Here is a 22,636-nt window from a genome sequence, read left to right as displayed (position 1 = left end):
TGATCAAATCTTCTTTTATCTTCAATAATTCAGCAGAGAGAAATAGTACAATAAATCTGATTCATATCAGCAGTAGCAAACCCTAGATCAGTAGCATCAGCATTAGTGGCTTCATTATCAAACTAGGGCAGACCATATCTCACAAACCGACAGTCGGATTGACTTCATTCCACCACCAAAAGTTTCGGCTTCCAGAGGAGGTTCAGATGAACCTACAACGTAGTTTAGATGAGGAGATCTTCTATACCACGCAAGTCAATCTTTACTTCTGCAGTTGCAGCGTCAGTTTCAGCAGTTTCCGGCTTCAAACTAGGGCAATCGATATCTTGCAAACCGTTCGTTGGATTGACTTCATTCCACCACCAAAAGTTGCGGCTTTCAGAGGAGGTTCAGATGAACCTACAACGCAGTTCAGATGAGGAGATCTTCTAGGCCACGCAAGTCAATATTTACTTCTGCAGTTGCGGCTTCAGTTTCAGCAGTTTCCGGCTTCAAACTAGGGCAGTCGATATCTTGCAAACCGTTCGTCGGATTGACTTCATTCCACCACCAAAAGTTGCGGCTTTCAAAGGAGGTTCAGATGAACCTACAACACAGTTCAGATGAGGAGATCTTCTAGGCCACGCAAGTCAATCTTTACTTCTGCAGTTGCAGCTTCAAATTCAACAGCGTCCGGCTTCACATGTGTGAGAGAGAGAGACCCATTTCAGCGCAGTAGAGAAGAGACTCATATCTGCACAGTAGAGAGAGAGAGAGATGTGATGAGATGAGTGAGTCCAAATGAGGAAAAATCCTCTTATATTTATACACAACGTTGGTGGGTGAATAGATGCGACTGTTGGGCTTCTGAGCCTACATGAGTTGTAGGTCGGCTTGATAATAATTCCATAATCAAAATAAATTCATATTTCTATGAATACTTATCGGAATTGGATGATCTTTATATCAATCCTACACCTCTCGACGAGAGGAATCTAATAAAAATATTATTAGCCATGAATAAGATGACCCACATGAAGTTTTGCCCTGGTTGCCAATTTTAACACTTTGGCACCATTATAAGTGTAATTGCAGCCTTTGAGAGTGTTTGAATCCATTTTTGATAGTTTTGCACAGCAAAGCTAACAGTCCTAACAACACATCGGAATCGTTTCGATGAGACAAACACAACTATGTTATCTATTCAAGGTTTTGATTAAGTTGGAAATGATCGAACTTTTTAGATCTCATTTACATAACGCTACCTTATATCTTGGGTCGGCTTAGTAACCACCTCCTTCTAATATGTGTTGTGGGGTGGGGTTAGGAGATGGTGTTTTACAATATTAGTAATTAGAATTCTAAGTCTACTTGCTTAGTCGACCTTGCTTAGGTTTATTAGGAAATAGAGTTTTATATCTATTGCATTGGTACATTTTCGTTGTTAACAACAACAAAAAGAAATAGATGACTTAATCTTTGACAAAATATGTGCGGCAATTTGTTGACATTTTTTATTGTTAGGGTTTGGAAGTACTTGTGTTATGGGTAGAGAAGATGTATGTATTTATTTATTCAAAAGAGGTAAAGAAATATATGTGGGTTGCTAGTACTATATTAAAACATATACTATTGATGCTAGTGTTTGTCAAAAGTATTTGAGCAAAGTTATTGGCTTGTGTGGGATGTTTTTGAAAGAAATTGATACTATAAGGGTTTGGATAGAAGTTTCATTGCATGCAATTTCATATTAGAAACCTATTTTGAATCTATCTCTACCGATAATAATAGTGGGAATATTGTTGATGTGTGCATTCCAATCAAGGTTGAGATGTTAGAGTGGTTTAACGTATTTTTGAGTGTATTGATTTAATAGAGGGATGGGTTGCTAGTACTATATTAAAACATATACTATTGATGCTAGTGTTTGTCAAAAGTATTTGAGCAAAGTTATTGGCTTGTGTGGGATGTTTTTGAAAGAAATTGATACTATAAGGGTTTGGATAGAAGTTTCATTGTATGCAGTGATTTCATCTTAGAAACCTATTTTGAATCTATCTCTACCGATAATAACAGTGGGAATATTGTTGATGTGTGCATTCCAATCAAGGTTGAGATGTTAGAGTGGTTTGACATATTATTGAGTGTATTGATTCAATAGAGGGATGAGCATATATATATTGAGAAAAGATGATGTGACAAGGTTTTTGGAAAAGTTATTTATGTAGGGTCTAACATTGAAAATTGACAAAATTATCAAATTGTTATTCCTATGTTTATATTGAGCACAGGTGCATCTAATATAAAAATTGTGAAACTTGGTTCGATGTGGTGAATTGAAGGGTGCCATGGTGGTGCAAGGTGGAGAGGGGAGTATCCTTGAGGTTGGATCCTGAGAACACTTCAAGGTGGCAAGGTGGTGCTAGGGCAGTTTGGAGCACGTGCAGGGTGTTGGAGCATCCTTTTAGTTAGAGCCGATAAAACTAGGGCATTGGAGTGTCCTTCTTGTTGGAGCTAGTAAACCATGGAATTGGAGCGTCCTTCTAGTTGGAGCATCCTTCTAGTTGGAGTTGGTAAACCAAGGCATTGGAGTGTCCTTTTAGTTGGAGTTGATAAATCAAGGGGTTGGAGCCTCCTTCTAGTGGTTGTTGGAGAATCATGGAAGTTGGAGCTTCGTATTGATGTAAATTTTTGAAGACCTATATTAAGAAGCATTCGGTGGTTTTTCTCCTGGAAGGGTTTGCAACTAAAAATATCTTGTGTATTGTCTTGATATCGTGCATTGTTGAATGGTGTTGTTTTATGTTTTAATCTAATGTTAATAATATTTAATGCTCTTTGAGTTAAAAATAATTGATTGAAGAGAAATATTGATTCACCCCCCTCTCAGAATTTCCAACAATTGGAATCAAAGCAGGTTCCTTCAGTTGCAACCTAATAGCTGAAAGGTAGATCTCAAAAGTGTAGAGATGGGAAAGTCAAAGAAACACACATCCAAACGATTGAAGGAAGTCTCTGGTACTACAGTAGACTCAAAATCTATTACAGCTAATGAAGAAAATCAATTTGGTCCATCTCTTGAGTTCGATGAAGCCAAATATGAAATATGGGAATCCAAAATGGAAGTCTATTTGAAAGCTCATGGATGTGATGTATGGAGCTTTGTTGTTTTTGGAGACACATCTACCGATGAATCTATAAGGTACAATACAAAAGAAATAAATGTCATTCTAAGAGCTTTACCAAACTCTGTAAAAGCGAAAGTTGATCAATTATCATCAACCAAAAGTCTTTGGAAGAAGCTCCATGATCTCTACTCAAAGAAGCATGCAGGGCAAGATGAAAATGTTGTTGATGATTGTGATTCAGACAAAGTAGATGAAGAAGAAGAAGCAGTAGACGAAATGGAGGGAGAATTGATCAGCGCCTTATGTGATCTTCACAAAACAGGGAAGCAAAATTAGACACTCAAAAGAAGAAGTTGCCCTTCTAAGACTTCAAATGCAAGAAGTTAAAAAGAAAGAGAAAAACTTGACAAGGAAATTAGATGAATTTGTTTAGGAGTACAAAGCAGAAGTTGGGAAAAAGAAAAAGGAACTAGATACATCTCTAGCAGAAACTAACGGGCTCAGAAAGGAAAGTGAAACGCAGAAGAAACAAATGAAATAGTTTAACAAAGCAACAAAAAAAGTCACCCTTCTAAAACTACAAGTAGAGGAGGTAGAGGAAAGAATAAAAGTCTTGAAAAGTCAATTTCAAGAAGATATTACTCAAAAGAAAAGAGAAGTTGACGCTGCCCTAACTGAAATAGACAATCTTAGGAAATTGCAGAAGGAGAAATTGTTGGATGACAAAAGGAAGAATAATGTCATTGCCCAGTTGAAGATGAAGGAAAAATAAGAAGGTAAAGCTCCATGTAGTGAAGGAAAAAGCTCCAAGCCCCCACAAAGCAAGATTGACGAGAAGCCTGATAGCAAGATCTCTCAAAAGTCAAATCGAAGTGAAGGAAAAAACAAGATGGAAAGTGATGTTACTCCAAGAAGTCATGTTGAGGTAATCAATGAAAAAGAACAACAAAGGATTAATCCTCCTCCAAGAAAAAATTTATTCAAGAGATCATCAAGGCAAGCCTTTCTATCCAAGTACCTTGTCATGTCTAATGGTTATTATTTTGTATGTACTAACTTTGGACATAAGGTTAGGGATTGCAAAGCTTATGATAGGGATGATTATCAAAGACATTATCAAAACCCTAGAAGCAAGGTTTTCAGAACACAAGACAAATATCCAAATGGATTCATCAACATAAAGTATATGCCAGTTGCTTCATCATTCAGGTATCATGTAGAATGCTTCAAATGCCATAACTATGGGCATATAGCTCGTGATTGCAGATACATGATGGAATATTCCATGAAGAATGATTCTAGTATCAGATACAAGAATATTTGGAGAAGAAAAAAAAGCAATAAGATCATGAAAATGAAAAAATCTCAATAGTCATGCTCTCAGAATTTGTGAAGTCGCAAGATCATGATGAATCTACAATGGAAGGTGTTGAGGATCAGGTTGATCTGGATGCAGAGTTGGTTCACACACTATTCTAAAGTTGAAGAGGGAAGTCAATGTAGCAGTGGCTATAAATTTGTTTGACAGATGGTAGATGTGAAGAAGTTGTCAGAGGAGTACTTAGTAATATGGGTAGGTAAAATCAGTTGTGGCAAGTCGTGAGAGGCTTAGCATGTCAGGGGGAGAAAATAAGTCAAAGGAAGAAATGTATATTGCAGGAAGTCTAAAGGAAGATATTTCATCGGGGGGAGTAACCCTTTGCCATTGATGTCAAAGGGGAGAGAAATCAAGAATGGAAGAACGGAGCATAGAGTCAGGGTTAGCATAAATCACAGGGGGAGTATGTGTGTTTCCATCAATGAAAAAGGGGGGGATTGTTGAATGGTGTTTTCATTGGTTCTAATGTCAGTCCTTGAATGCTCTTAATATTTTTCCAGTTTGCATTGGTTGGAAGCTCCAAATGACAAGAAGCCCTAGAAAAGAGGAATGAAAGCCCTAGATGCCCCATACTTGTTGAAAAATTTAAGGACAATGAACAATGAATGTGCTTGCATTCCCATTGCCATCATGTTATCCTCGCCATGCTAATTTCGATGGTGGGTGGCACGCTCCATAACTCCTCACGATTAAGGAGATATGCTTCGTCAAAGTTGAAGCCCTAAAAATTGTTCAAGATCCCCAAAGCAAGATGTTAAGGACAACTTGTTGATTGATTAATTAAGTAGCATTTATTCTCAAGAATATTCAATTACATGATAATGGGCCAATTAACTCATTACATGTCGACTATATTAGCCCAATTTGGTTTATGTAGAAGTATTGCCAATTATAAGATACTTGGAGTTCAAGTCAGCCTCAAAGGAGACTAAAATTTTGGCTCCAAAAATATTAATTTCTGAAAATTCAATTTGATTTTTTATAGGTCATCTCCCTTTCCTATTGGGCATGTCGACCCCCTCCTAGAAGCCTCCACGGTCACTATAAAAAATGGATCATTTCCTCCTCAAATGCAATGAAAAAAAATGACATGCTAATATCTATGATTAGTCTCTGAAATATGTGGCTTTGAGTAGTCCTAATTAACTGAAGCAGTGGGTCGAATTTGAAGAAGGGTTTTTGGGTTTAAGTTTTTTTTTTGGCTCTTGGTTTTCATGGGCTTCTTTGAGGTATTATAGGTATGTTCTAAGTTTTTTTCCAACCCTTTCATTAGCCCATATATGGACTCCTTCTGAGGTTATATGCGCAAGCCCTAATAGCTATATTCGGCCCTCTTTTCTTGCAAGGTTTGGTCTTCAAAGAAGACAATCTAAGACCAGAATTTGGGCTTCTTTACAGAGATTCCTATGGCAGGATGAGACATCCATTCGCACAAGACAATTCACTAATGAGTCCTAAATTTGACACTCGTTTTGGTTGATTTTCAAGGCTTAAATCAGGTTTTTTGTGGAATTTTTAGGGCTATCACTCATTCATTTGAGGCCTATTCAGCTGATTTATTTAAGATTCGGCCTTAAAGGTCATTCCATGATCAGTCTATGGCCAGTTCTGAAGCGTTATTTCATGAGCATAATTAAAATTCGGTGCGGGTTTTAGGCCACTTCTAAAGCTTATTTTGTGGCATCATTTGAAGCAGAACTCGTTAGAATTTAGTCTTTCACTAGAGAAACCTTATTGGTGATTTTCAATTTTTTTGAAGGCGGATCAGTGCCCTAATCTGAGGAGTAATTTGACAGTATACTGATACCAGGTGCTCGACCCTGTTTAGGAGGCGCTTCTGAAGTTCTGGAGCAGAGTTATGGCATGTGTTTGATGAGATTATCTTATATCTGTCTGTGGTTAAATTTATGAGGAAGTTTTGCAGATTGGTGAAGGCTTTCACAGGTATGTTGAATGCTCTCTTCACATATATATCTATGTCTAGGACGTGACAGAATTCAAACCGTTGTCTGAAGCGATTTGGCCAGATTCGCATAAGATCTCGAGGGAGTATCATAGCTCGGTTTAGGGCCTACCTATATCACAAATATAATAAATTATTCAACCCTAGAACTGATGCTAATTTGAGTTTACCTTATGGAGCATTCTAAAGTAAATTCTGGATGTGTTAAGGCACAACTCTTGTTTATCTTTGCAGAGAAGAAGTGACTTATTTCAGATTAGTCCTATGGCATATTTTTCGCTTAGTTAAAAAACTCATTGTGAACTCTACCACAAGTTTGGATGTGGCAGGGTTGATAATCCTTGCTAGAGAACATACTTTTTGTACTGAACCTGAAGACAAATCTGATCTGCTTGTGAGGGATCCATTCGAAGCATTAAAATTGATCCTTAAAAGGTAAGGGTTTCATTGGATCTGCTTCAAGGCCCATTTGAGTGCTTAACAACCTCATCATTGTCAAAGGGTCTCATATATAGCAATGAGTAAAAGCATCAATATGTTACCTCTCAATGGGCGTGTCAGTGGCATCTTTACCATACGGAGTAGTCAGTGACATATCTACATTAGCAAAACTTGAAAAGGTATAATACATAGTTGTTGTGTAGTAGTGCGACTAATCTGAAGTATTCATCAACAAACCAGAGGTATGATAGTTCAGTTGTATTAAGCTATTATTGAAACTTAGACTAGTTCTGAAGGTTGGGACATCATATGGACATTGTGATTGTTTGATGTACACTCAGATCATTGCCAAGTGTTATGCACATTGCGGACTTATCGATATCAATAATTATAATTTAAAGTCTACTTGCGTAGCTGGCCTTGCTCGGGTTTTTCAGGAAACAAATTTCTAAGTATATTTGTTGCATTGTTAGATTTTGGTTGTTAACGATAACCAAAAGAAATAGTTGAGTTAATATTTGAAAAAATATGAGTGTGGCAGTTTTTTTTAGATTGTTTACTGTTAGGGCTTGGCAGTAATTGTGTTATGGGTAGAGAAGATGTATGTATTTATTTATGCAGAAAATGTAAAGAAATATATGTGCCGCCAGCACTATATTAAAACATATATTATTGATGTTAGGGTTTGTTAAAAGTATTTGAGTAAAGTTATTGGCTTGTGTGGGCATGTGTTGAAAGCAATTGATACTATAAGGGTTTGGACCAAAGTTTCATTGTATGCAATTATTTCATCTTAGAAACCTATTGTGAAGCTATCTTTATTGATGACAATAGTGGGAATGTGCAGTTATTTCATCTTAGAAACCTATTGTGAAGCTATCTTTATTGATGACAATAGTGGGAATGTGAAGCTATCTTTATTGATGACAACAGTGGGAATGTTGTTGATGTGTGCATGCCAATTAGTGTTGAGTTGTTAGAGTGGTTTGATGTATTGTTGAGTGTATTGAATCAACAAAAACTACAATGAAAAGACTTTTTAGTGGAGGTTTTTGCGGAAGCCCCTATAAAAATAGCCCAAAAATCCAATTGTAGTAGAGGTCACTAGCGAAGTTGGGCAGGCAGATGTTTTAGTGGATGTTTTTAACGGTGTATCTATAATACACTAATACATTGGTGCATTATAAAATTATATGCATCGATGCTTAATAGCATATAGTGCACCATGATAGAGTTATTCTTTAATAAAAATAAAAACATAATTGTGCACTAAGTACATAATGTACATCGGTGTGTATACTTTTCGATAACACCAAAAAGGGGTTAAATTTTTAAAAATGTCAATTGTAAAATTCATTTTGCCTAGTCCGATGCTATACTTTCACGACATATCGGTGTTAAACCCGTATACGAACGCCCCGATGCATAAAAAATAGGTGCACCGTTGTGGGGTTTTTAACTTAAAAATAGTGGTGCCCTTAGTCAATATTATACGCATTGGTGCTATTAATTGAACTAAAGGCCCCGATGCTTAACAAAAATTTGTGCACTATTGCAGGGTTGTTTTTTATACAAAAAACAATGGTGTGCTACCTATATAACGCACCCCAATGCATTTACTACTTGATAGCACTAGAAAAATGTTAAATTTAAAAAATGTCGGTCGTAAAATTCATTTTCACCATTGGTGTTATACTCCCACAAAGCACCGGTGTTATTCGTGTATTGAAACACCCTGATGTGTAAATAACAAGGTGCATCGCTATAGGGTTTTTAATTTAAAAAATAGCAGTGCGCTTAGGAAATAGTAGGCATTGGTGTTGTTACTCGAGCACACCAGAATATGGTTAAATATATATATATATATATATATATATATATATATATAAAACTATTGGTCGTAAAATTCATTTTTACCATTTGTAGTGTTGTAGACCTCTCAACCACCAGCGCTACTTTTGTCTTTGTGAAGTGCTCTACCATCGATGCTTCCCTTGATTTCCATCCTTACGTTCATTGCTCACTGCATGCCTTTAGAATTTTCTCAAACACTGGTCAAATTTGTTTTTTCCATTTATGTGGCAACCATGCCTCCCCGACGAGCAAATGTCCAGATAATGTCTATGTTCCTCTCTAATTTAATTTTTTAGTAGAGGAGGATTGAAATATAGGTAAAAAAATCCATTGTTAAAGAAAAAACTTGTGCGGTGCGTTCAACAGATTCGGCTTGAACTGATTATGGTGCACCCTGTAAATTTACAAGGAGCACCACATATCAGCGCATTTTGTTAACGCGTCATAGTTTTTTCGGTGCTTTTGGTAAATTTAAATGCACCAAGAAAAGTTATAATTTTTACGGCGGTGCATCTGGTCAAAGTTACTTCCCGATGTGTTTATTTTACCAAACGCGTTGCATGCATAATAATAAAAAATTATAGCCCAGTGCATTCGTTACCTTGAATGTTCCATTTCGGTGCGAAAATGTTATGGATACACATCGATGTGAAATGTTATGTCAACGCTCTGCACTGAAAAATAAAGATAATCAATGTATTTGTATGTATGTGAATCGAAAGCAGTATGTCAAGTCGATGTACGCATCGTTGTCAGTGCTTTAATATTTTTGTGGCGCACCATATCTGGTGCATTCCTATTTTTTTGGTGTACTAAGGATGATTTTTTTAATTTAATTTTATATGTCCATATTTATAAACACATTTTTAATTTAATAAAAAAAATTATGTTTTATGTGTGAGGCTAGTGTATTTTATATGTCATTCATGCAGAGACGTCAAAAGGGAGAGGATCAACATCAACATGAGCAAAGGTTGGACTAATACAATATGGTCCGACTGTGGGAGGCACGAGAGAGGGAGAGATATTTATACCCTCGCCTTATTACCATAACTACCTAAGGCCTCTTGAGGAATGTAGGCCTCCTTAATACTATGAGGAGGCTACATCCCTGAAGGGGCACTCTGGGTTGTTGGCACAACTAATCCGTCGTTGGGATTGCCACCAACAAGCTTTCTGTGTTGGTCTTGATCAATGGTATCAACCCACTGAGGAGGAAATTTATTTTATCACTGGCTTATCCAGGAGAGGGGAGGATTTCCCCCAGTTCCTTGATGTCCTGCATGGTGTTGCAGCAAAGAGTCAGCGTGTCTACTCTTAGATATATGTTGAGGATCATGTAGTGCAGTCAATAGATTTTTAGGTGTCTGGTGGAAAGCTATGAATCATTTATTTTGGCGCAAAGGTGGTGAGGTGCCTCTCACTATTAGTGATTACCATTGCACATTATACTAGTGATGGGAAGCACATTAGTTACCCTCTCTTTTTTTTTTTATGTTGATTCTTTGGTGCAGAGGCCATGATGTATCAGATGGTCAACCATTTTTAACAACAATTTTACATGGATTTAGATAGATGTCGTGCTATGATACATGAGAGGGAGAACTGCCTTTTTGTTTCTGATACTTTTTGTTCTTTTTGAGAGGTTTCCATAGACGAGACCTACTTTTGACTGTCGCCCTCTTAGGCCAATCGTTGAGGTGTGGATGCACATGTGGAGCGAGCTGATGCCTAAGAGGGTCCAATCAGAGTATCCGGCTAAGATTTTTGTTAAGGTACTGGGGCTACTAGCCAGTGAGGATGCCCACATGTTTTTCTTGGTGTCGTGTCCTTATGCAAGGATAGATTGGTGACAGTGTCCCAACATCCTATTCACATTGAATGAGCCTGTAGATGATAGAGGTAATATTAGTGTTTTTTTTTAAATTAATCTAGTTTCATCTAATTGTCCTAATTAATTAGAATAAAATTTATTCTAACACATTCTTTAACTTGTTTTATTAAATTGTTTAATGTAATTGTCTAATTAATCTTTTGTACTATACATTTTGTAGATATTGGAAAATTTGTTGGGGACATGCCTCCTCCCCCACTAGGTGCAGATGCAGAGATAATCGAGGTCGCGGCGGGTGAGGCACATCCTCGGATGTAGATGGGCACAAGGATGCGACCACGTAGAGCTAATGTCAGATTCAAGATGGAGTACTGCGACTTACTCCCTAGAATTTTGGTTGAGGAGGGAGTTTGCCCTGCGATGACTTGATACATCAGGGGAGATCCTAGGCTATTAGAGCTCTTGAGGGACTATCTATGTAATATGATGAATCTTATGCGTCATATCATTGGAGATACCAGGATACTAGCAGCGAGGAGGGATGGGCATGCAACAGATACACATGAATCTTCACCCAGTACTACCCCATCAGATGATGATTAGGGTACTAGTGATTCTTCTAGTATTACTCCACCTTCTCCTCCTTTGCCTCATGACCGACGAATAGTGCATGTTTCTATTCAAATTGCAAACCAAACCACCTTCTCTTCCACCTCATAGTTCGACTGTTGAGGCAGTTGACTATCCATCATCTTTTGCTACATATTAGGTTGTCACTACTACTATTGTATCAGATATTTTATAGCAGTTATTTGACTTGTTTGTTTGTGTGTATATATATATATATATATATATATATATATATATATATGGTGCATTTTTCCTATTCATGTTGGTGTACTTAGTTTATATGTTGGTGTTGATGTTTATATCGTTAGGTCATGTTAGATATGTTCATTTAATGTGCTTACAATTAGATGTGTATGTGATATAAGTTATTTGCCATGAGATGTATATTTGAGGATGTGTGTGATGATGATGTTAGACTACAATGTTTGTGTTTTGTTAGATGTGATCACAATGATGATGCTTGGTTAGATTATTAGATTTGTGTGCTAGCTAATGACATTTTTATGTGCTAGAGGTGTATATAATTAGATGATGTTAGCGAATTTAAATGTGCATTCTAGATGATGTTTATGTTTGTTAGATGGTTATCATCATGATGTTTATTTTTATGAAATTATATTTATTATAGATTATGTATTGGTAAACTTATATCAAAATTATATTTATAATTACATGCAAAATGGCTTACTTTTTAAAAAATGCAAAGATATTTTTATAAATTACAAAGTTAAGTATGGTTGAAACTATAATTGCAAAATTACCATAAATATTTTTCTATTGCTTAGATAGTTTATACATATTCATCCTAACCTAATTAGTAAAATATTTCAATACTCGCAAAGAAAAAATACTTAAAGGTAAAATAATTTAGTCATTTATTAATAAGACGAAAATGTGCAACTTATTCAATTTTTAATAGAAAATATTAATAATAATAAATTATTTAAAAATACAATTCAAACTATAAAAAATCTTTAGATTCATCTTAATCACAGATTTATGAAGCACTGAAAGAGATTAAATCTTTTGACATGTACATCTTTTTTCAAGTTTTGCATTTTAAAAAAAGATTTACATATAATGAGATTTGATACCTCATGACTCTTGGTAGATCCATTATTAAGATGGATCTATACAAGTTTATAAAACTCAATCTATTGTTAAATTTAAAAAACTTATAATTAATTTTTATTTAAAGTCATTTTTTTTATATAATTAATTTAGATTTAATACAACTTAAAAAATTATGTTTTAGTAAAATTTAATTTATCACTAAATTTATGAGAATTTCAAACAATTTAAATTTAATGTTTATAGCAACTCTTACCAATTTAAATTATAAATTTCTCTATCTAAAGATGATGAAGAAATGTAAAATAAGGCTTGTGAAGTTACTTGTAGTTAGGGATTTCCTCTATTGGAAGTTTTCCCTTAAAGATGCAAGTGGACCTTTTTCTAGTAATAAAGATATAACATTTTGGTGTTATTTTGGTTCTTTATTTGCTATTGTGGTTTAAATTTATCTTTTTTTTTTTTAATAATAAATATGAGTTAAATAATACAAAAATCATACTATATTATATTTAACTTTTTAACAAATAATATATTTGATTATTTCTTAATAAAAATTTCAAGAAATATTATTTTTTTCACATATTTATCACAAGATAGTCACTAAAATTCATGTTTACACATTTCTCCTAGCTAATACATCATGTTTACAATGACAAAGAATGTCTGTTTTAAATAATTTACTTAAAGATACATAAAAATAGATATTTATTTTACATAATTCAAATAGGAAAGGAAAATGCATCACCAAGTCTATTAGAAAGTCAAATGAATGCCTCTTAATCACCATCATGCTATTTATCATTTAATTTTTAGACATAAAATATTTATTAATTCAAATAATATTTAGAATTACCATTGGAAAAAAAGTCAAAATTCTGAGATTATCCATGAAGAAAAAATTAAAACCTTGCATGCCTCCATGTAGGCCCATTTGTTTCTCTTATGGTCCATAAAATGATGTAGTCAACATTTTACACATGCACATAAGACCTCCTTTTTGTTTACATAATGTTGCAAGAATTGGAATTTAAATATGGTAAACATGAGTTGAGCTCTCACGTCAAGAATTTAATCTTCTATATTAATACACAATTTTTCATTGTTAAAGTCCTCATAAATTTAACTACATGATTTATATTGATTTTCATATAAATTTAAAGAAAAAACATGTGAAATAATTAATAAACCAATAAGTATCTAACATCTAATTATACATTCATTCTCTTTAATTCCTTCATCTCAACCATTTTAAGTCAAGTAGAGAAGAATCAATTTATTTTATCGAAATCATGTAGTGCTCTTGTGAACCTTTCTAGAATAAATCTTTAATGTTGTTTCCAAATTCCCGATTTTCTCATTTTCCTATTTGAAAAGGATTGTCACCTTGAATCCTTATTATCATAGATATTGTACACCATGTTTTAAAAATGTATATTTATGGAGATATGTTGCATAGCTAAAATAAAGGAGGTTATTTTATTATATTGAAAAACTTTGAAGATGGTTGTAGTAGGCCTATCAGTACACATATATAACACAAATATGATTTTCCTTCTCCATTTTATATCACTTTGTGAGTTATTTTAGATTGATACTCACAATGTCATTTAAGAAAGGAGATAATGAGTATATTTAGATTGATGTCTTAAAAAAATATAGTTATAAATAAGCATTCTTTATGGAGATATGTTGCATAGTTAAAATAAGGGACGTTGTTTTACTATATTGAAAAACTTTGAAGATGGTTGTAGTAGGCCTATCAGTACACATATATAACACAGATATGATTTTCCTTCTCCATTTTCTATCACTTTGTGAGTTATTTTAGATTGATACTCACAATGTCATTTAAGAAAGGAGATAATGAGTATATTTAGATTGATGTCTTAAAAGAATATAGTTATAAATAAGCATTCTTAATGGAGTGCTCATCTCTAGGATTCAAAATGGACTTTTATATTATCTAGAGTAGAAAATGTTTTATATTAGAAATATATGTTTGGGGTCACAAAAGTATGACAAAAGAGTACAAAATTGATAACTCATGCTTAGAATTACAATCTTTTGATCCATCCTGATGTCTATCCAAAGCCTATAGAAGAAGTCTACTGTAAATTAGAATTAAACAAATATGTTAAAATTTTAATTTTTAAATTATCAATTACACAATTGGAAATACTTAGTTTTAAGTGTAAAAATGTTTCCACTAGAAAAAAAACGTGTAGAAGCGTTTGTGTATCTTTTCAATTATATAAAATGCCAACAAGATGAATACAATGCAATATAATTAGTGAAATAAAGAAAACAAAAAATACAACAATAGTATAAATGATGAAATAACACAAGTACATATCAGTCTCTGTTGTCATCACCCTAATTATCTTCCTCGCTTGGCATGATAACACTGTTGTTCCTAAAAATATGTTTTGATTTAGGGTCATGTCTTAATACGAATCACTAATCCCTATCCAACACATATGAGTAAAAAAACACTTGGTTGTAGTGTTTGTGGAAAACATAACGCTCCCTAGCTTCATGCCACATCTTTCTAGAGTTGATAGATATTAGCCTACTATTGTGATCTTCCTTTACATTATTCTGATCAAAAGTGTCCCATCACTTGCACCTAAAAATAACATATTGGAACAAAGAGAATTCAACTTTAATGATATCTTGTATCTTCATGACATAACATAATGCCTCTTGTATTAGGTTTTGATCGTGACGGCTAGCATGACTAGATTGGTTGAACTTGACTTCCACTCCACAATCTATTGCCACACATCCATAATTGGCATCCTCCTTGCGAAAATGATGTCATATTCCCACATAGATGGGAACAAATGCATGCATAAAAAAGTGAAAAAATCACAATGTCATGTGTCTAATAACCCAAACATAATTAAAATATAAAATGTAGGTGTTAAAATTCAAAGGTGCATTATGAAGTTAAAAATGTACAAAAAGAGATTATATTGAGTTGTTGCATCCAATCCCTATGTGTAGCACATCCTCTTCAACACGCGAGTAACGACTAGATGCACTGTATTTCTCTCTGACTTGATCAACAACCCAACTGTTGGGGCATATCATTGGCATATTTTCTTTTAAATGATCAAGATAGAGAACGCTTCTACCATTCAATCGTCTGAATTATTTCTTGTCATTGTCCCATTTCCTCCTCTTATGTTCATACAATGCGACCCAAAATTGTGTTGCTTTCAGATTTTAAAGAATGAATTTGTTGATGGCTTCAATTTCTAAATTTTCTAATGAAATAAAACCAACATATATAGTACACATGAGATTAAAATATGCATTACGAAGTTTAGTGTGAATAGTTACTGTGTAGAAATTTGACAAATGATAAGTCACTTACTCTTTGGCATGCACCATTTTTTCATTCGTTTGGAGAAGCTCCCCTTCTCTTTTTTCTTCATCCTTTTCATGGTCCCAAATCACCGCGCCTGGTTTATTGTCAATCTACCTGATGTACTCACTGGAATAATAGAAAGAGTCATACGATATGTACCCCGCTTCCATAGACCCCTCGGGTTTCTCCTTTTGTCAAACAAAACCTTTCAATTTCTTCATGTTCTTCTCTAAGAAGAACATCCAACAACAAAAAACCACCCCAACTAATTCAACCTCATCTACTAAGTGAATTTAAAGATGAACCTGCAAATCCATGAAACTCGTCGGTAGTTCCTTCTCAAACATACAAACAATCTCAACTATCTCTTGACGCCACTGTGGAATGCTAGCCATATGAATCTCCTTTTGATGTGATCCATTGTACAAAATAAAATAATTTAGATATGGCACGTCGTAGGTCTTGGGGGAAGTCATGGTTCATACACCCAAGCACGAGCAGAGGATAATGACACTGCAAAGAAAACACATACAAAAATTAATTATATTGTATACCATTGCACAAAAATAATAACAAATAATAAAATCATGTTTTTGAAACACATACTCTTAGAAGGTTCAAATGGTCATGTGATTTCAACCCCGACAAATGGCCTTCCACAATGAAGCAACATTATAGTGAAGACCCATACAAAGAAGACACCCTCGCACCCATTATAACTTCCTTTTCCAAATAAATATCATTTTTCTCTAAAATCCATGAGAAATCACCTTTTTTGAGAGACCAAGAGGAACCAGCCTCTCCTCTATTTTCTTGTCTTTACCAATGTTTCTTTTTAGTTTTTGAAGAAATAAGATCTCTCCTAACTGCCAATGTGTCATTTTCTTTTGATGATATGTGCCACCATAAATAAGATGAAACATTTTTCAATATACTTTAGGATATATTAAGTGGGCAACCTTAAGATGCTCCTAATATGGGAGCTCATAAAAGACAAATTTCCTTTTCATCCCAATGGGAAATTTCTCAACATAGGTATCGAATAATTCTCAATCATCAAACATAGGCTCCCCATTTGAATCAAACATTTCTATAATCTCCTTCTTCTTCTCTCTCACATATGCTCTAATCCATTAAAGTGGTGTCATTATTGCAAGCCTTTGGGTTCTCTCTAGTTTACCATTGAAAGCAAATGTTGCTCTTTTGTAAGGGTGTTATTCTGGTAGGAATACCTTGGAGAAGTCATACACTGGATTTTGTAGGTGGTTAGACCACCTAACCTTTAGTGAAGGCCCACAACATTTACATCCATGATACCCTTTTGCTACAAGACCTGCGAAATTATTGTATAGTATAGGGCGCGCCAACCATCATGAAGATCAGAACAATTGTAGCGAATTAAATTGATATGTGAAACAATATTGTTACATATATAACCAAATTAATAAACGTGTAATTTACCAGAGAAAACTCCTAAGGCCGGATAATCATGTATGGTGTAAGCACATATGCCATACAACATAAAAATACTCTCTGTTGTGATGGATCCTGATACACCATATACATGTATTCCTTCCTATAATTGCTTCAATTCATCTACCAATGGTGGTAAGTAGACAACCATATTTTTCACTTGTCTTCTACCAAGGACTATGAGAGCCAACATAAGATGTTCATTCTTCATGGACAACCATGGGGGGATATTGTTATTTATCACTACTACAAGCCAAACAAAATAGTTTGTGTTTTGGAGGGAATATGGGTTGAAACCATCCATGGCTATGTTGAGTCGTAGACTTCGTACTTCATCCTTGAATTTTCCAAGCCATGTATCTTCTATATGCTTCATGGCTATTGAATCTGTTGGGATTCACATAACTCCTGACTCATTTCTATGTGAGGCATGCGATCCCTACAACATATCTAATTCTTTACAATGAAAGAGCCTTTGGATCCTCGGGATTATAGGCATGTGCCTCAATATCTTACGAGGAGGACCATGTGATTTACCTTTTTTTTAAATTTATGGCACATGTCATGCCCACATCTCAGACATATATCTTTGTCTACATATTCTCCTCTATATAGAATACAATCATTCAAACATGCATGATATGATATGTACTCAACACCCAAGATTTTTAGCAACTCTTTTGCCTCTTTGCAGCTATCGGGAAAGACATTATCACTTAGAAGAACCATATCTTTGAATAACCTATAGTTGGTGGGAAATATAAATGTATAATGTCAATATTTAACGTTCATAAAATTGACCATTTTTAATGTTGATTGTGTGATAATATTTCTCAAAATATAAGGGACTTGATCAGGGTCAATTACCTCAATATTGTCGAGAAACATACATTTGGCATGCCAAACTTTGCTTTCAAGTTGTATAGTAACATCATTTTCCCCAGCTAGGTAGACTTTGATTGGCCACTAGGTCCAAAATGAGGGTTGGTAGAAGCATATTTTAGGATTTCGAATAAGGTATCAGTGATATGAGCATCATCCTCGAGCTCATTGTTCTAGATTGCATCTAACAACATTTCCTTCATGGCAGTCATATCTCGTAATTAATCATCCATACCGACCTCTATTTGATTGTCTCCATTTCCAACTTGTTATGAAGAAATACTATTGTTGTAGTCATTCCTAATTGGTGAACTGGACGTAGTGGGAATTGAATAGGTGATTGATTCAACCATTATTTGTATGCTTCCTCTTTGAGTTTTTCTCTTAATGTAGCCTTATCTCAATTTGACATTGTAGTGGGGTGCTCCAGAAGATGGTAAGTGGGTTGCTCATCATCACTAGAATCCTAATTTCAAAAAATATTGAACATTAGTACATCAATGATATTAGTAAGAATAATGCAATTGGTTTGTAGAAATTACATTATACCAAACAATTATTACCATTGCTAACTTAGGATTGTGGCTGGAAGATGCCATGTTCCAATTGGCAGGATGAAGCAGTTGTCCATTTTCATCTTCCAACTGCTTGCGTATGTTGCTCCTGATAAGAGCTTATGATGTTTTTAAAATGGTGGAATATTTTCTACATCTGAACTCAATTCTGAATAAGGATCCTACAAACGTGGATACATTTTTATTCAAATTGTCATGGATTAAAAAAAACAATTAGATAATTGAAATATAAATCAAATCTGACCTTACTGGAAATGGAAAGGGAGAACTTCGCGAAGGACTTTGAGAAATATTAAATGAGATGGAATTTGAAGAATTGGCCATTTGATATTATGAGATTTTCTACCTGCATTTGAGTAAAATCAATAATAATTTTCAGTGTACATACCTAAAATTAATTTTGAGAACCATATAATCACAATTTGAATTTCAATATAGTTTTCAAATTTTTTTCAAGAATATGACGACTTTAAGCAGAAAATGTATTGGGTAAACATGTGAAGTTGGGTTACACTTTTGTGAGAAACGCCCCTGAAAAATTCATAATCCCAATTTTTTGACCGAACAATAAAAAAAATTGGCCCAATTAGTTACATTTATTTGTCCCAACTATTTTACTAAAGTTCAGCTGAAGAATTGGCCGTTTAGATTAATGCTAACCATTTAATAGATTTTTTGCCAGAGGTGAAAAAATCGGCAATAATTTTTTTCATCCGAGAAAACAATTCAACTAAACTATTTATTCGGGCGAACTATTTCTTCGGCCGAAAAAAGAATTCAGTCGAACTACTTTTTCAGCTGAAAAAACATCTATATATATGACGACCCTGAGGCCATTGCATAATATTTTGCGCTATTAGTTCACTGGTTTGCAACTATGAGTTCGGGTGGCCCGGGTGTGTAAGAGGAATTTTATGTGCATTATTGACTAATCGTAACCGCGTATGTCCTTGTCTTATTTGTTGTTGTTTTTTGCAGATTTATTTTTGGGTTTTTCAGAGCATATTCTAATTTTTTGTTGGTTTTTTTTGCAGGATTGGTCGATGCCAAAGGATTTCTTGCATAATTTTTTCATGATTGGTTGCACCTCGTCGTCGCTGGAGGAATTTTGTCAGCCTCCTCGCCCGGACCGCACAACAACTAAAAACTAGGTATGTTCAGAACTGTTTATGGCTGCAATGTGTTTTTTCTCTTTTATGGGAATTACATTCATATGACTGAATGTAAGTGGCAGGTTAATCAATTTTAGTTAATCGATTTTAGTTGAAAACTAGGAAAGAAATGCACATCAATAATAAATAAATAATTATTATCTAGTTACTTTAATCAATCGATCCACTTATATAGTAAAGTGCCCTCTCCCCTTCCTTTCCAATAGTAGGAGGAATAGAGGCTACCCCTGCTACCAACTACCCCTACCAACCATAATACCTATACTTGTTAGCCCTATACCACTTACTTCATGAATCTTGGGAGGTACAACTATAGAATACAAGGACGGTTCCCTGTTATGACTGAACCCAACTCAATGATCTATTCCTTACTAAACTAATGGGCATCATGAATTGTGCCTCCACCTATATCTTCAGATAGAAATATAAGTGAAAAGGACTTTTTTCTTAGTCAACCTTTGGAGACAAGACCTCTGTTGAGTGATCATCCTAGAAAGCAACGTAAGATTGTGCCTCAAGCCATCCTCCCCATTTACAACCCACTTCCAATATGCTCCTGATTAATTAGTGGGTTATTTTGCTTCACTTGATTCCTCCTTTGAAGAATGTTGTGTGTGGTTGCCTGTTGTGCAGAGATCCACATTTTTGTACAAACAATAATTTTATGCAACTTTCACATCATCATAGGTATAGTAATACACAAAAATATTTCATTGTTTATATACGTTTGTATACAACATCTTAATACATCACCTATACAATTCCCTTGATACTCATGGTTGTTGGTCATTATGAAAATATATGAAATGTTTTATTATATGTATTGATTATCCTTTAGGCTTTATCATATTTAAATCTATGATCATTCTAAGGAGATGAAGTGGAAGGGTGAGCGTATAAAGTTTTAAATATTTTAAATGTCATTCAAACTTATAAAAAGCTCGTTTTAAAAATGTATTGGTAGTAACTAGGTTTGTGAAGATCCAAATTTGACAGGTCACTTGATAATATGTTGGGTTAAAACACTTTATTAAAAATGTTTACATGTGTTTTCTTAAAGTAAAAATATTATAACTTGATCAAAATATCCATATGTATTTTTCTTATATAAAATTATTTTACTTCATTAAATAATAAAAACACTTTTTTCATCACAATTATATATCCTTGGTTATAGAAAATCACACACATTTTAATAACTTGAAATGGGTTATTGACATAATTAAAAGATAATTTTAATGCCTTACCAAAATAAGATTTTGGTGTTGTGTAAATCCATAGTAGGTTTTAAAATTTTAAGTGGCACGTTAATCAATTTTAGTTGACAAGTATTGGTAGGATTAACAATTAACAACTATATATATATATATTATTTTATATATATAGATCACTATTTCCATCTTGTAGTCTCTTTCTTGAATTAATTTAGTTCGGATATAGAGCTTGCAAATGCATAGAAATCAATCTGCCAAGGAAATGAGTAGTAACACCCTCTTATTTCTAAAAATCAATATGAAACAATTCCAATACCTTTCATTTGGAAGGGAAATCTACAAATATCTCTTTCTTAAGCAATTGTTGTTTATTAATATGAGCCCAAATCTGCTTGTGAAAAACCAATGCTCCTTCTCTGAAAACTGTGATTATTACAATTGGAGATCTTCATAAGCCCAATGTGAAGAATTATATAGTGATGCATATTCTTATGATGACCCTCATGTATGGTTGCTAGTGTAGTTCTTCCTCATATCTGCAAAAATAAAAAGAGACAACTTATACCTCTCATTTAGAAGGGAAATCTACAAATATCTCTTTCTTAAGCAACTTGAAATGAAGAATATTACCATATGCACTAGGATGTTATATGATGTCAAACAACTTCTCATATATGTCCATAAATTCATTATAAGACTAGGAATCCTGGGAATCATCCTTTATAATAAGAATACAATTTTCTAAAATAACATAATTATTATAAGGACTTATACTACCAACATATTCCAAGGGATGTTTCAACATTGGTTTGTTAAATAACATATATTTATTATAAAATCTATGATCCTAGCATGAAGCTAAGGGTTAAACCCATATCCATTTTATATGTTGTACTAAGTATTAAATTTAAATATGCCACCCATGCAATCTTCTAAAATAACATAATTATTATAAGGACTTATAATACCAACATATTCCAAGGGATGTTTCAACATTGGTTTGTTAAATAACATATATTTATTATAAAATATATGGTCATAGCATGAAGCTAAGGGTTAAACCCCTATCCCTTTTATATGTTGTACTAAGTATTAGATTTAAACCCCTATCCCTTTTATATGGTTGTATTAAGTATTAGATTTAAATCTGTCACCCATATTTCTCTTAAACTTTAAAGTTATTTGCATAATTGACTTATGAATTCACTTGGAACAATGTAAACTTTGAAATGGGAACTATAAACTCAAAATGGGAACTCTGGCAAAAAACCCCGAAAAAACATCAAAAACAGTGCTAAAAACGAAAAGTGTGTATACTGGAACGATGGTTTTTTTTTAGGGTCAATTTTGAACATGTTTTAAAAATGGCAATGAAAACAAAATTTTCGTGCAAAAAACACCCTGAAAACGAAAAGTGTTGATACTGGAACGATGGTTTTTTTTTTAGGGTCAATTTTCAACATTTTAAAAAAATGCTAGTAAAACCAAATTTTTATGTGCAAAAAAACAGTTGTTTATGAGGAAAAAACACACTGATGTTTTTGGTAGAATAACATTTTTCTTTCTAAGTATAAATTCAACATGTTTTCAACCATAACATTCTAGATACAAAAAAAAATGGAATTTTTTCAACCCTAAAATTAAAAAACCATGACATTATGAACAA

General features: G+C 33.9%; 1 long non-coding RNA gene across 1 annotated transcript in view; it reads left to right on the top strand.

Annotated features, from left to right (window-relative positions):
* The window catches only part of LOC149192762 (uncharacterized), a 90,005-nt gene that overhangs the window by 59,091 nt on the left and 8,278 nt on the right, over positions 1-22,636 (top strand). Inside the window, exon 2 of the long non-coding RNA XR_016254909.1 lies at positions 19,619-19,735. This is a non-coding gene — a long non-coding RNA (uncharacterized LOC149192762). The remainder of the gene's footprint in view (positions 1-19,618; positions 19,736-22,636) is intronic.

This window comes from Pinus tabuliformis, chromosome 2_2 (assembly GCF_031772625.1).
Source record: "Pinus tabuliformis cultivar Carrire ecotype Pingquan chromosome 2_2, CPIR1, whole genome shotgun sequence".
In the NCBI taxonomy this organism is placed as follows: Eukaryota; Viridiplantae; Streptophyta; class Pinopsida; order Pinales; family Pinaceae; genus Pinus; species Pinus tabuliformis.
Note: the sequence above shows the minus strand (reverse complement) of the source record. Positions and strands in the feature narration are given on the sequence as shown.